Consider the following 12,230-nt stretch of genomic DNA (forward strand, 5'->3'; position numbering starts at 1 on the left):
GGGCTGCAGATCCCACACAGACCAGGAGGTTGATTTTCAGCATGAAGCATTTATCCATAAAAATTCTCAATTCAGGTAGAAGAAAGGCTTATTGACCTTCCAAGTGGCTATTGCAGCTTACCAGTTAGGTGAGAAAAGAATCAGAACTTGTGCGGATTTGGAAAGAGGCTTTGCCCACAGGATAGGCTCTCTCTGCTAACAACCAAGAAAATCTCCTTTTTGTCTCCAGCTGCAAAGGGATTGCTGGTACCAAAACTTTTCTAACAGTTAAAATTGGGTGATCCTTTAACATGTGAAAAACACATTTGCTCTGCTAAGCCTCTAGGCATTTACTAAATGGAGTCATGCTTCAGGAAATAGGGTTGTCCCCCTTTGAGGTGCCAGCAGATGGTGAAGGCTTTCAGTTCTTATTAAGGTCAGCCACAGCAGAGCAGGGGCTCAGAAATGCAGTCAAAACATTTTAACAGACATTTATTACAATTTATGTGGACTTTATGAAACTTTTAAAAGACAAATGGAAAGGCAGCAATAGCAATTGTGAATATAAATCAAGGGAACCGACGCAGTGCGATAAAGGAAGCCCTATGTATTCACAAAATACATAGGGCTTCTGTCTTTTTTTCTGTCTGTTTCCCTTAATTTTTCTCCCAGACCCACAACACCTGTTTCACAAGCAGTCTTAGTCTCTAATCTTTTACGCTACTGTCAGTCTTCTGCACTGCTGGTGCACCTAACTTCCCGTGCAGTACAAGGATGAAAACAATCCTACCTGAAATGGAATCCTTCAGTAACACTTTGGGAAGGTATTCAAATAAAAAGGTCTTTCTCTAGATAAAGATATATTTGATACAGTCGCTTATGGATAAAACAACACATTCTTGCAAAAGATACAGGCAGAAGAGAGACAAGACAGCTGGGTTGGGCAGAAGCCCAACACCATCTCAAAACCTCAAAGTGTTGGTAACTTGAAGAGCAGTGTGCTGGAAGCTGTTCCCTTATTCATTCCAACCTTCTTTCATACTGCAAGGAAGCATCTGCAGAAGGGACTCCCAGGAGGACAATATCCTTTCAGCCTGCCAAGGAAAAGGCACACGAATGCCAGCACCTTGTATACCACCATACCCTACAATCACTCCATCCACAGCCCCACTCATTCTGGTGATCTTTCAGAGGGAGCTGGAGATGAAGGAAAGCAGCGGGCTGACTACATATGCAGTCTCTCAATACGGTCCCATGAGAAGTTTGCAGTTTTTATCCCTGCTATGTTCTGAGTTTTGCCCGGGACTGAAGAAAGGAGCTCCAGGTAAGGAAGAGAAAACAGGAAAGTTTGGAGGCAGCAGGCCAACAAGGCAGGATATTCCCAAGGCTGTTTTACTTCTGGAGCACATTTTTTCACTCTAGTGCCATCGGAAGAACAGGGCAAACCTCAGACAATCTTGGCCCTCAGGTCTCTGTGTCAAGCTCTGGGTCAGGAAAAATAATACAGAAGTCTTGTAACCACTGCTGCCCTGAGGTGACATGAAATACAGAGGCAAAAATATCATTTTGACCTAATTTAGTTATTTATTAGAATTTATCATCAATTCTGAAAAAAAAAAAAAAAAAAAAAAAGTGCCTGGACAGTCATTCCTGCCATTTGCAGATGACTGCTCCCAAAGAAGCCTGGTGTGCCAAGGAATTATTTTAGTCCAGTAGGAAGAAAATACCACAGGTGAGCAAGCAGTTCCTGAAACACAGAACCTGCACAAGGCCATCATCAGGACATCACAATCTGCTGGCACAGAGGTGCTGACGGAAAGGTATTCTTGACACAGGACTATTTCCAAAAAGGTGCTGCAAGACACGCATGCAGTGGTGTCTGTGAACACGCATGTGTAGCCCTTGCCTGTTATACTCCCTGTTTCCACCCTGAATTGCACACACACCATGAAGGATCATCATAGCTTCCCAGCTATCTCATTTTGTGAGCAAAGTATGGGGCGTTCCTAACAGCAGTGCCTCTGACAGCAGCAGCATGCTCCAGCAGCCAAAGGCTCCCACTGCAGCACTTGGGTCATTTGGCTGCAGCCTCCCTGCAGCGAGGACATGTGTCCCTGAGTCCTGTTCTGTCACAGAAAGTAGTAGATGGCATGGGAAGACTACCCAAGCACACATCCTACAGTACCCTTCCATCGCTACTGGTACTGAGGAGGCTAGAAAGTCTCTTTTGGGATGCTAAAGCAAGCCACAGCTAAACCCTGAAAGCTTAAGTGAACCTCTTGCAATATCTGGAAGCAGCACAAGTAAGTCTCAACCCAACCTCACTTTTCAGCTATACACAAGCTAATCACAAATGACAGCAAAAGTTTATTTACTAGAGCGATCGATACTCATGGAATAAACACTGATGAAACGAGCACTGAATGTCACTTGGTTGCTACTCACAAAACAGGTTATTTAGAAAAGCAAATGCCATGTTGAGGAAACTCAAAATGGGGAGTTGAGGACCCTGACACTGATGTGATGCCAAAGTCAGCGCTGGTGAGGCCACCTCCATCACACCCACTGCTTCCTCTGGTGTGAGGTGCTCAGCACCCGCACACGCTCCACCTGGTCTCTGCAGAGTCGGGGGAAGTCCAGACTCAAGAGCAGACTCAGTGGTATTCTGAGGGTGAAATGAAGGGAGACTGTTTTTGTTTAATTATACAAAAATAATGGCAACTTTTTTTTTCCTTCTGCATAGCACGCATACCAAAAAAATGCTAGTATACGCATACTCTAAATGTAAGGGCAAAGAAGCAGTTTAGCAAAATTTATTTTCTGTCAAGTTTAGCTCAAGAAGGGCTGTAAAACCATAACTGTTCTGTAGGGACACACTGTTGGCATACAAACTCAAAACTGTCCAAATTATGCACGGGAGATGTTTATTTTCACATATTCATAGTCACAAACAAGCATCCCTTTCATACCTTAACCGCTTTCTCGTCTCTGAGAGCCACTCTATCAGTGCAACGAAGAGTAAGTAAAGACAGATGATAAGAACGCAGTCATTCTGCTTTACAACACACGCAGCACCTCCAGACGGGTACACACAGAATTAAAATATATTTTAGACAGACTTCCTTCCCTTAATGTGCCACATAGAAACATTCAAAAATAAACTAATAAACTAAGATAATAAAGGCTATTCCCAAGTTTTACTGCTACGCTGCCCTCAAATATCAAAAAGGTTTTTCTCTCTCTCTAAAATATTCATACATGCACATCTGCAAGCACGTGCCCACACATTCACCCTCAAACACTCCAGTAAGGAAGCTGGAAGTAAGCAGAAGGCACAAAGCAGACCCCACAGCCTTACTGGAACAGGGCAGGGGAATTGAGTGGGGAAGGAATTCAAGAACAATTAAAGCACCAAAAGATGGGAACGGAAATTGAGCAATACATTTGTACTTAAAATAGGATCTTTTCTGATAAAGCAATGAAGTTTCTCCCGCAAGAAGTCTAGGAAGCACGCTTGTGATGTAATGCTTGTGTTCAATGTAAAAAACATGTAACGAAGCCCGGGATCTTGGTAACATATAAAGTGATTTTAATCAAAGCAGGCTGGGACAGTGCTTTAGAATTAAGACAGAGACATACACAATATTACCTAGTAGGTTTAAACACAGTTTAAAACTGCTATCTTGAACTTGTTCGTGTGGCTGAATGGACTACACTGAAGCCAAATACATATAGCATTAGCTGTTGTATTCAGGCATGTTTTACCTGGCTAATAACATGGAAAGATTCATAAATACATTCCCTTTCAGAAGGACGTGCTGGTAAGTACGAAAAAGCTCCTTTCTCAATCAAAAATAACCTTAAGTACCATTAAAGCAGACAGCTTTGTAAAGTTGGCTGTTTTTAAGTGAGCACTGGGTTTTTCTTCCCCTTTTTCCTGCTCAAGCATCACTCACACCATGGCATAGCCGAAGAAGGAACTTCAAGCATTTAAGCTTTGGATAGCTCATAGAGAAGGCTGTCAAGACCCTTGGAAAAAAGAAATAGCAGTGTCAAGTACACTGCTGACACTAATACCAGTGCCCATATGACAGCGGTGCTGCACATGGACCCTGGCTTCGGCTCTGTAGGAACCACATAGGCACCAGAGGCCCAGCGTTTTGTCAGGAATCACGAGGCCCCATTCTGAGCACGGAATGACTGAAGTTAAAGTGATGAGGGGAAGGACTGGGTTACTTCAAAGGTAACCTTCAACTATCCCACTCAGGTCTGCCTACAGTCCCAGATCTTGCTCTTTCCTTCTCCATCTAAGAAATCACACAGGAGAAGGCTACAGGAGATGGGAAAAGAAAAAAAAATCAAATTTGTCTATGATCCCTTTCTCAGAAGGAATGTTTTTTTAAGGTTCTGATTCATCCTCCAAAGCTCAAGAGATCTGTGATCTCTCTGCAGTCCCCTCTCTCTTTGTCACGGCAGCAGTTCTCTCTGCTGCATCATCAGTTGGACAGACAGGGACCAGGGATGTGTAATATACTTCAGTGTTTTTTTTGCATTTTGGTTTTAACCTAATCTGCCCACGCTCCCATTTTTTTTTTTTCTTACGGGGGATTCTTCTCAGCACCTTTTGCAGAGGGCAGAGGAAGCAGATAGGGGTGCTTCTGCCCCTTTCCACGCAGGAGGAAAACAGCTCTTGGAGGAGGGATTTCTTCAGGTCAGTGAGACTGCCGGGCCTTTCGCTTTTGTGCTCCATTTTAAAAACACACGCCATCTTTTTCCATTTGGAAAACCTATTACCCAAACTGATCGCATATTTCCGTGCTATGAAAGATATTTGTGCAGCTCCTTATATCCTGGCCTAACTTGATCTGCATTAAGTCCATAGCAATACTAATGTATGTTGATTCAGTTTTTCCTATGACCACGCAATTCTTGGAACAACAGGGAGAGAGAACTGCAACCCATAGGAAAATGATCATTTCAGAGGAGGACTTAGCGGGTGAATCAGCCCTGAAAACATGAAGCATACAACAAAGTGGAAACTCTGAGCACAACCCTTTTTACTATGTACAGTAAGCACAGAGCATGGAGGTTTCCCCATTTCACCATCCTCGAACAGGCAGGCAGGAAGGTGGTATGAGCTTCCAAAACTACCTGCTGAAGCAAAGAGGTTAGTTAGCCTTGCACCTCCGAAAAAAAAAAAAAGAGCTTTCATTTTACTTGGGTTTGATTTTACTTTGGTATTAGGCTGAGGTAACAGTCCCAATGTACAGGGAGGTGAGGCGGAGAGGGATTCCTGGTGCTTGGAAAGCCTCAGGTCTCCTCCCCACTCTCTCATCTGGTTCTGTCTCTTTTTGCAGATGCTCTCCCAGCGATTCATGCATCTACCTACAGTATCTATCATCCTGAGGACAATGCAGGCACTTATTTGGCATTTTCCTCCCACAGAAGAAAGTTCACAAAGATGAGTTCTGTTGAGGGCTTTGGAAGAAGAAAAAGGTACATCTTGCATGGGAAAAGGGAATTTGTTCTAAGCAAGAATGGGCCACCTGCAAGACAGGAGAGGATGACACACATGGGCTGAGTCAGATCCTATGTGAGGCAGAGGCAAACCCATTGTTGGCCCAAATCCAACCCCATTAGAAAAACTTGTAAAATCAAACAAGAAGTGAATGGAGCTTGAGAAAACACCAGCATAAACTCTGACTATATTACACATGGTAAGGATGAAGTACCAGCTTGTTTTGAGTGACAGCCTCAAGGAGACACAAACTAGGAATATAACAAATCTTCCACGCTGTATTATTTGGCACTACATCAACATTTTACTTCCATCACTATCACTTCCCTTCTCTATACTCCTACCCTCAGTGTTTTATGCAAGAAGCCTTAAATCCTGAATGGACAACATGATGGCACTGCATTTTTTCAAGTTTCTGAACTTTGAGAAATCTTTTTTACTGGGGATTACTGTGTCTGAAAAGGCTGCATCAGCCTCTGGGAAGTGCTGCATACTGGAGGGGTGACAGGGACGAGCTCCAAGCCCAGCCTGACGGCGACTGACCGAGACTACCAGACCACGGACGTCAATCTGAAGAGGCAGCTGCAACGTATCAAGCCCAGTTAATAAGTCTGCGGGGCTGCCAAGTACAGCAAAATGTAAGTGGTAAGAACAGGCATGGCAGGTCAAGGGAGTTCACGGCAGGGATGTAATTACTGTGGGAAGCAGGCGATACAGCAGGTAGCACGAATGTAAAAACATGAAGTTGGGCTGACACTGCTTCCGTCTGCACGGAGCAGCGCACGGTTCCATCTCCCTGTAGCTGTTTGTTTTGTTTCCCTGTGTTTCATGCTCCCTGAAGGTGCCGGATTGCCAGATGTCCACTCAGCCACAGCGGAAGTGCACAACTTCCCCTGCTGCCCTCAGGGAGGAGAGACTGCTAGGAGAGACCTCGAGGGGCCTGGGGACGCATCCTGACCCTCCCAAGAGCACCCACACCCACGCCTCCCACCACATGCTCACTGCCATCGTGCTGAGGCTCTGCACTCGAGGCGCTCCCATGATCCCAGCAGCAAACACAGCACACACAGCTCTGCTTGATGATGGGTCCCTAATAACATCCTTCTTAAAGACACTGGTATTAAGCAGAAGAACTTCCCACATGCTGTAACCACATGCTCCTCAGTAATTCATTTGCCTCCAAAATGCTTTTCCAATATGCTGAGAGTAAAGGATCACCAGCTCCTAGAAAGCCAGTTCTTCATTTAGTAACGTAACCTCACCAGTGTGGAGGAAATCACGTTGAAACAATACATTAGTGCCAATACGTGAACAAGAAACCCGCCTTTACTCAAGACTTGGTGGAACAATGGGTAATAAAAAGCATTTGAAACAAATCAAAACACTGAAACTGCTTAGATCTAAGTATGCACTTAACCACCTGCCTTAACTTATGCATATTTTATGGGTTTCCCTGAATGAGACTTAAGTCTTTGTGCAAGTCTCTCTAGCCTGAATATCTCCAGCACATTTGCCAAAGGAAACCAACTGTGTGCATCTCTGCACATTCTTCCATTCAAATACTTCAAACACTTTAAAACCAGTAACGTAAAGAATGCCAAAACCACCAAGGGCAGGAAACTCTCATTAGTTTCCTTTCATGAAGGGTGAAATTCAGGCACAAAGTTAAAGACTAACATTTAAGTTGTTCCTCCTTTCAAGAGATCTGTGCTAGGGGACTGTAATGTCAAATATTCAAAACCAAACTCTCAGGATATACTGAGACTCCCAAAATACCAACAGCTAAACATAAACTTGCATAAAAGTATTGATTTGTAACAGCTTCAAAGACATACACAAGTTCCTTCATGCTTTGACATCCTCACAAAAAAGGGATGACAATAAGCAAGGAATTATCTGTCACAAATAATGACAGATCCTGACAGTTTGCCTGTCTTTAAGGATTCCCCCTGTTCAACAGTTGCACTTGAGAAGACAGGTAGACTACTGAAGACCTCCCATTTGCAAACAGTCATTCTTTCAAATGAGAGTATGCAGCCCTGGACCTGAAGGCTGACTGATAAAGCAAGTCAGATTTTGCTTGGTAGTCAACAATCAAAAATCTAGCATACTGTGTCTGGCCCTTTCATTTAAAGCAAGTAAGCTTAATGCTCAAGTAACAAAAGGAAGACATTCACACTTTTCTGGCATTACATAATAAAAATATAAGCTAGATCACAACTCAAACAAGTAGACATATGTCCATAAAGACAGATCCTATAGTGTAAGTGCAATCTAATGCATCACATACCAACAGCTGTTAGGATTTTGTTACAAAAGGAAGAAAGCTAATTGAGAAATTCAAGTCGTTCTTTAAAACAAAAGGCAGAGACTTACTTAGAAGTCTCTGCTTTCTTATTTCTAAACATAAAGTCTGCTGTGTTCTCCTTATTTACAGTCTCAAACATCTGTAGTGGTTGTTTGAAGCTCATCATTTTCTGCATTTTCCACAGCAGCACTGTACCAGGCACAAGCAATATGTGAAACTGCCTTGTGTGAAATCTGCTTTGAACTGATTTACTTCCACCTGCTTTAACATCTTGCAATTTTTTTCCCACTTTTCTAAACCACATGCTGCTCTAGAAACATACTTCCTTAGCAACAAAATTACAAGGCCAGAAACTTCAGTAACTCTTGAGCAGTTAACTACTCAAAACCCTTAAGCCCTTGTAGCATCTTAGAACAGGAAACTTGCCATGTAAATCAGACACCAGAAGGCCGCCCTGCATATGCTCACCTGGGAGCAGATTAACTTCAGCTACTCTGCTTGGGTGTATACATTAATTATTAATTACTAATTAATAATTTAATTACATTAAATTACTAATTTAAATTAGTAGAGATACACAAAACCCATTCCCACAGTTATCGAGATGACAAGGCACCATTAATGCCGCCTGTCAAGCTGACTGGAATATATGAAGCTGTTTGTGACTGTGCACAATCTGATCTTTATAAGGAGGACAGAAGAGAAGATGCAGCTCAGATGTAAATAGGAGGGGGCTGTGCAACTTGTGCAGGTGAGCTGGAACCCTTCATAACCCTGGCTCCCCTTGCTAAATCCATGCCTGACGGGCCAGACAGAAGAGCACCGAGGAGACATGTTGTACAGGAACTGAAAGGAAGGAAAAGCAGGCAGGAGACAGAATGAAAAACAGGAATGCAAGAATTGAACTGTGAATGTGTGAGGGAAGGAGACACGGCCCACAAGCTCTGTTTGGGTAAATGGAGCCTCCTTCCTGGCCCTGCCAAGCCCCTGCGGTGGTACGTCCTTCCAGCGCTGCAACACGTTCTGCCTCTGCACATTTACTAAGCCAAAGCCAAATAAAGAAAAGGCAAAGGATCAACAAGTGGACTTAAGTCTAGGCTGCTGCCTGTGAAACTGATTTCATCATCTGCAGATCAAAGTTATTAAGAGCTTTTCTTCTTTTACCCTTCTCTGATAAGAGATCACAGGCTTCAGTTTCTCAAGCCCACAGAGCCAAAGGGTGCTGTTATTTTCAGCTGATGAATGTAAGAATGACACAAGAGTAAATTAGAAAAAGCATTAAGTTTTCCATCAACACTCTTCCCTTCCCAGTGCCAGATCACCAGTGCTGCACTACAACAGCACCATCTTAACTTCAAAAGGCTGCCACTGCAGAGCAAGCTTCATACAGAAGAGACAAAATTACTGCAGTGAGCTACAAACTACACAGTCCTCCTGACCTGAGACAAGCCAGGACTCCTCCAGGTGCTGTCTAGACTCTGGGAAGGATGATTTTGCTTGATGTCTGCAACTCAGTTACAAGTTTTGCTACAACTAGGGCAAATATTTGACAAACTCTATACATAGTTTGACAACAAGTACTGCTATTATGATGAAAATAACTGGAGAAATATACCCTAGAAACCCGAGGAAACACCAGCTTTCTTAAACACAGCACTACCCTTACAACATCAAAGTTAGAATGAGCTTTACAAAGCCATCCATCCTGAGTTTTACCGACGGAAATTAAGAAGTGCTACTTTGCAGGGTTTCTTTTATTATCATACTTTGTCAGTCACATTTCATAACATTTGTCAGTTACTCACAAATACATTTTTTTCAACGCAGTAATGAAAACGAAGGGCGACTTCTACATGACTAATTAAGTGTTCTTTTGCTATGACAAGTGCACGCACATGCATGTGATTTTTGTAACAAAGTTATTTTCAAGGGATATTAAACAGATGTGAAGATAGGAATTTGCAAAACTTATGGCATGCAGATGACTTTTACTGCAAAAGCAGATATGTAAACTGCTTCATAACAAAACTGTTCGTGTATCTTGGTTTTTAAACCTAAGTTTAGATTCAGGAAGAGACATGGACAAAACCTTGCTCTACTGGTGTAAATGCCAGTAATTCTGTGTATTTGAAATCAAGGAATAAAAATTGAGCACTGCTGTGTTCCTCATAACCTCACACAGCTAGTGCTGACAGCAAACCCTAAACAATATGAAACTGAGCACTCTTTATGAAGTATAGGTTAATGCAATACATAATTTTGCCCAACTATAAGCAAGTGTCTTAAGAGCCATAATTAAAAATCTCCTCATGCACAAAATAAAATTTATCAGGGCTTTTGCTAACTGGTGGCAAGCCAAGTGCTCTTCATCTGTCACTGATGATAAGAAACTTGCTTTATAAGCTACACACCAAGTGAATTGCAACCATAGTGATTCCTTTTTCTTTTTCCCAAAAGGTAACAACCTAGCTGGCTACACTGGCAAGCATCTAAATTCCTCTGAAGTCGAAAATAAATCTTTCAAATAGACACATGGCCCTAGAATTTCTCACTGTTGTTCCAGTTTCTGTTAAGCCATATCATCTCACCCTTCACATCTTGAGGATACACTGAGGATCAAATATTCTAGCTTGGTTGAGAGAGGCATAGTACAGCAGCAGAGAAGCCAGAAATGCTAACTTCAAGCTATTTCTGCTAACCTTGGAGCTGGTGGGAGAAAAAAAGCCAACAGAAATCCCATCAATCTTGAGGATTATTTATTTCACACGCACTTGCTTAGAGCTCCTAAAGACTGCGACAACAGCTAGGTGAAGGAAGCAAGCAAAAGCTCTCCAAAAAAGATACTTTCCAGTACATGATCTGTTCTCATTACAGTTGCCCAAAACATGGAGCAGTAAAGCCACTGCAGCAGCTCTCTGCCAGCCCAGCAGCCCCCTGGCAGCAACGTGAAATGCAGCACAGCAGCTCAAGTGGCAGCTGAAGTCTGGTCCTGGCAAGAGGGGTGCATAAGCAGGCAGGTCAGGGAGCAGTCCTAGCAACACAGTTTGCCACAGACAACTCACCATGTCTGTGCTCTGATGGTGGTTTCCAACCCTGCTGTGTGGTGGGTGGCTCAGGGGCTTGAAGAAGCCCCACAAAGACTGTACAGGACAGCTTGGGTTGAGATGACAAGAAACAACAGAGAGTCAGGAGCATTTATACACACTCCTCCTCAACAAAAAGCACATTTTCTCCTAGTTCAGTTCCTAATACATTGGAAAGCACCTGAGGGGCTTCTCCTGGGTGCTGTGGCAATATGACACACAACTCAGAAACCTCCTGCACTTTATTTAGGATCCTTTTGGTACCTGTTAGCTGCTTCTTAAATATGTGGAAGTTTGTGAAGACAGTAACTACCTTATTTCAGTTAACTGAAAGCACGCCACAAAGCAGCTTGTCAGCCACATGGCGATCTCTGCCGATGTTGCTGTACCCCTTAATCTAATTCCATTTAATCCAATTTGTTGTCTTAAAGTGCTCTGTCACTTAACGCAAGAACTTCATTCAGGATTACTGCTAAAATACAGCTCTCGGGCCAATGGTCTCATTCATCATGAGAGCTGCATCTGAGGCTCTATCTGTCCAGGCAGATGTCTGCATGATCTCTGTAAACACAGCACACTGTCAACAGATTCCACTTAAAAAAAAAAACTGCCAGTAGCTGATAACCTCAGATGTAAACACCACCAGTTTTGTTTTGTTTTTCTTCAAGTAAGGAAAGTCAAGGAGTTTTGGTTGTGCATAGCCCTAAGTGTTGAATCAGGAGTTTAAGACATTTATGTGGATGCTCATACAGTGAGTGCTTTACCTGAAATAAATTATGTACAGCAGAGGCACGCTGCAGAAGCTGGGAGCTTTGCTAGCCAGCACTTATCATAAAATGGAATCAAATCATTAACAGCTCTGGCATGTGACAGGAAGGGGGAAACCTAGTTCCAAGAAGGGATTCTTGTTGCAGACTTGTTCATATGATTCCTCTCCTGAATAGCAGTAGAGTAACCACTACATTAATCTTCCTGGATGTTGCAGTCATGTTCCACCATTGCTCCTGCTACTTAAAGAGTACAAGGTAAGTATTGTTAGCTTTCTTTACCGCATGATTGAATTAACGAATGGTATGTGTACTCAATATATTCCCAGTCTTTCAATATGGGATTTGTGTACCAAGCCAGTCATTGCATCTGCTGAAGCCACAATCAAATATCACGCGTTTTTAACTAATGCGGCAGTCAGGCTGGCACAGTTTTGAGAACAAAACATTTATAGATGTGAACCAGTTGATTCTCATGATACCTTCAGAGAAAAACAGAACTGCATGTAAAATAAATAAATATTTATATATTTATTTATTATTTATATATAAATAAATGTTTATTTTATTAATAA

At 42.6% G+C, this 12,230-nt stretch overlaps 1 protein-coding gene across 4 annotated transcripts in view; it reads right to left on the reverse strand.

Annotated features, from left to right (window-relative positions):
* ADAMTS3 (ADAM metallopeptidase with thrombospondin type 1 motif 3) overlaps positions 1–12,230 on the reverse strand; it is a 163,755-nt gene that overhangs the window by 102,387 nt on the left and 49,138 nt on the right. The gene's annotated exons all lie outside the window — the stretch shown is intronic.

Source organism: Aythya ferina, assembly GCF_964211825.1.
Source record: "Aythya ferina genome assembly, chromosome: 4".
Lineage (NCBI taxonomy): Eukaryota > Metazoa > Chordata > Aves > Anseriformes > Anatidae > Aythya > Aythya ferina.